Raw genomic sequence first — 4,103 nt, forward strand, 5'->3', positions numbered from 1 at the left:
GCGCGGTAAGGCGGGCTGGAACCCGCGGCCGGCGGGGGCGGCGCGTGGGGCGGGAGGGGGAGGCGGAGGCGGCGGACGCCGCTGCCGCCCACGCCCAGGGGCGCCCGCAAGACGCCGACGCCACAGCCGTGCTTCCCCTGTGCCCGGGCCCGAGCTTGGCGCGTCAACAACGACGTCAGCGCCGCGCGACGCCCCCGCGGCCGCTTCCGCAGCGGCGCCCACCATCTTGGAATCCGCCATTTTTGAATCCGCCATCTTGGCCTCCACCATCTTGGAATCCGCCATCTTAATTCCCTCCATCTTGAATTCCTCCATCTGGGATTCCGCCATGTTGGTTCCCTCCATCTTTGATTCCACCACCTTGTTTTCGGCCATCTTTATTCCTTCCATCTTGTTTTCTGCCATCTTGATTCCTTCCATCTTGGATTCCGCCATGTTGCTTTCCACGATCTTGTTTCCCTCCATTTTGGATTTCGCCATCTTGGCGTCCACCATCTTGGAATCTGCCATGTTGGTGTCGGCCATGTTGGATTCGGCCATCTTGGTTCCCTCCATCTTGGATTCCTCCATCTTGTTTCTCTCCATGTTTGATTCCGCCATCTTGGTGTCCACCATCTTGTTTTTGGCCATCTTGGAATCCGCCATGTTGGCGTCGGGCATGTTAGATTCTGTCATGTTTTCGGTCATCTTGCTCCCCTCCATTTTGGATTCCGCCATCTTGGTGTCCACTATCTTGGAATCCGCCATCTTAATTCCCTCCATCTTGTTTTCCGCCATCTTGCTGCCTTTCATCTTTGATTCCGCCATCTTGTTTTTGGCCATCTTGCTTTCCGTCATCTTGGATTCTTCCATCTTTGATTCCGCCATCTTGTCCCCCGCCGCCCCGCCCACGCTGACGTCCGCATCCCAGCGCGCCATCCCCAGCGCGTTGGCGGCCACGCACACATAGCGTCCACTGTGCCGCGGACCCAGCGCGGGCAGCGTCAGTGTCCCGTCCGCCCCGACCCCGACGCCGTCCGTCCCCAGCTCCGTCCCCGCCCAGGCCCAGCGCCCGCCGGGCAGCAGCCAGCCCACGCGCGCCGCCGGGTCCGCCTCTGCCCGGCAGCCCAGCTGCAGCGCAGCGCCCACAGGCAGTGCCAGAGCCGTGGCCGCTGGCGCCCGCGACGCCACCACGAACACGCGCTGCGCCCGGCCTGCCATGGCGGCCTCAAAGCCACCGTAGGCCACAGGGCCCGGGGCTGCAGATGGGGCGTAGGCCGCGGGGGCTGTGGCTTCAGAGGCATCAAAGGCCGCGGGGCCTGGGGCTGCAGACAGAGCGTAGGCCGAGGGGGCTGTGGCTTCAGAGGCATCAAAGGCCGCGGGGCCTGGGGCTGCAGACGGGGCTGCGGGGCCTGTGGCTTCAGAGGTGTCAAAGGCTGCACGGCCTGTGGCTTCAGACACGGTGTAGGCTGCGGGGCCTATGGCTTTCTCCTCTGTGTAGGCCTCAGATCCTATGGCTTTTTCCTCAGTGAAGGCCTCGAATTCTATGGCTTCATTTGCACCATAGGCCTCGGATTCTATGGCTTCATTCACAGCGTAAGCCTCGGACTCTATGGCTTTTTCTTCACCATAGGTCTGAGATTTTGTGGCTTTTTCCTCAGTGTAGGCCTCGGATCTCATGGCTTCATCTGAGCCATAGGCACTGGATCCTTTGGCTTTCTCCTCAGTGTAGGCCTCAGATCCTATGGCTTCATTCATGTCATAGGCCTCAGATTTGATGGCTTTCTCCTCAGCATAGGCCTGGGATCCTGTGGCTTTCTCCTCAGGGTAGGCCTCGGATCTTGTGGCTTTTTCCTCAGCGTAGGCCTCAGATCTCGTGGCTTTCTCCTCAGCGTAGGCCTTGGATCCTATGGCTTCATTCACACCATAGGCCTCAGATTCCATGGCTTCCTCCTCCACGTAGGCCCCGGACCCCGTGGCTCCGTCCCCGCCGTAGGCCACGTGCCGTGCCTCGGTTTCCCCGCGGCGCCCCACTCGGGCCTCGCAGCGGTACCATCCAGCATCAGCCTGGCGCACCCCGCGGATCTCCAGCGTTGTCCCCCCGTCATGGCCGCCGTCATCGCCCCGCAGGATGGAGCCGTCGGGCCGCGTCCAGGCCACGCGTGGCGTTTCCGAGCCCTGCGCCGCACAGTGCAGCCGCAGAGTCTGCCCCGGGGTCACCACGTGCACGTCATCGGGGTCATCACGGGGGTCGAGGGTCACCCAGGGCGCGTCCTCCGGGTCCTCGGGGCCATGCACGCACGCCGTCCACGTCAGATGTATGTGTGGCCCGCGCAGCCCGGCCCAGCGCAGCGTCAGCTCGGGCTGCAGAAGCCAGGCAGGCCGCGCCCACAGCCGGGCCACCACGCCCGGAAGTGACATCGGCGACGATGACGACGCACCAGGGCCGCGAACCAGGCGGTAGGCCTTGCCCACATCCGGGTCATGGACATCCGGGAAACTGGCCTCAGGGTGGGCGTGGCCTCCATCCTGGTCATACCCGGGGCCTACATCCGGGTCTCTGTCCTCAGAGTGGGCGGGGCCCTCATCCGGGTCATTGACATCAGGGTCTCTGTCCTGAGGGTGGGCGGGGCCTATGTCCTGATCATATTCATGGCCTACATCCGGGTGTCTGTCCTGCTGGCGGGAGGGCCCTACATCCGGGTCTCGGGCTTGATACATATAGCCTACATCCGGGTATTTGTCCTGCAGATGGGTGTGGCCTACAAGCGGGTCTCTGTCCTGAGCGTGGGCAGGGCCTACATCAGGGTCTCTGGCTCCCTGGTGGACGTGGCCTATATCAGGGTTCCTGGTTCGATGGTGGGCCTGGCCTAAATCTGAGTCTGTGGCCTGATACATATGGTCCACATCCGGGTCTCCACCCTGACGGTGGGCGTGGCCTACATCCGGGTGCCTGTCCTGATACAGCTCATCCCCATCAGGGTCTCCGCCCGAGGGTTGGGCGTGGCCTTCCCCGGATCCATCTCCCAGGTCCCCATCCAGGTGGGCATGGTGCGGCGCCTCCGGGTCCCAGCGCAGCATCAGCGCGACGTCATCAGTGTCATCGCCTCCCAGCAGGCGGCGGGCATGTGCGAGGTGGGCAGGGTCAGCATAGCAGACGAGGGCGGCACTGAGCATCAGGCGCACGTGCGCAGGGGTGTGGGGGGCGAGGCCGGGCCGCACGTCGAGGTCGCGCACGACGGGCGCGCGCCGCAGGCGGCAGGCAAGGTGGGCGGTGCGGCCACGGGCGTCTGTCAGCCTCAGCCGCACCTCGCCCACATCCTCCCCGTCCTCCACTTCCTCTTCCTCTGCCTCCACTTCCGCTTCTGGCGGCTCCTCGCCATCCGCCGGGTCAGTGAGGATGCGCGGCGACCGACAGTGCATGCGTGGTGGCAGGCGACGCAGGTCCAGGCCGCGGCGGTCAGTGGGGCTGGCGCAGGCCGCGCACGCCTGTTCCTTCCCACAGCGCAGCATGCCTGCAGGGGGGGATGGGAGAGGGGCGGGGCTGACATGGGACACGCCCCCCTGGGGAGCCTCGGCCACGCTCCCGCCGCGCCTGACTGGCTGGAGCTCAGCCACGCCCTTCCTAGGGGTTCTCAGCCACGCCCCCGCCATGCCTGACTGGCTGGAGATTGGCCACACCCCCTGCCGAGCCTCAGCCACACCCCTGCCCTGCCTGACTGGCTGGACTCAGCCATGCCCCCGTGTCACCTCAGCCACGTCCTCATCTCACCTGACTGGCTGGACCTCGGCCACGCCCCCGTGGAGTCTTAGCCACACCCTCGCCCTGCCTGAGTGGCTGAAGCTGGGCCACACCCTCCCTGTGGAGCCTCAGCAATGTCCCCGCCCCGCCTTAGTGGCTAGACCTTGGCCACGCCCCCTGCAGCTCCTCACTAATGCCCAGCCACGCCCAGCCACACTGCTGCCGTTTTTTACTGGCTGGAGCTCGGCCACGCCCCCCTGGGCACCTCAGCCACGCCTCTGCCCCACGTGACTCGGGGAGCTTGGCTACTCACTTACGCCCAGCCACGACCCCGTCCTTTTTCACTGGCTGTATCTTGGTCACGCTCCCTCTCTGCATCGCC

This window comes from Dipodomys merriami, unplaced genomic scaffold, assembly GCF_024711535.1.
Source record: "Dipodomys merriami isolate MVZ:Mamm:240054 unplaced genomic scaffold, mDipMer1.0.p SCAF_1286, whole genome shotgun sequence".
Taxonomy (NCBI): domain Eukaryota; kingdom Metazoa; phylum Chordata; class Mammalia; order Rodentia; family Heteromyidae; genus Dipodomys; species Dipodomys merriami.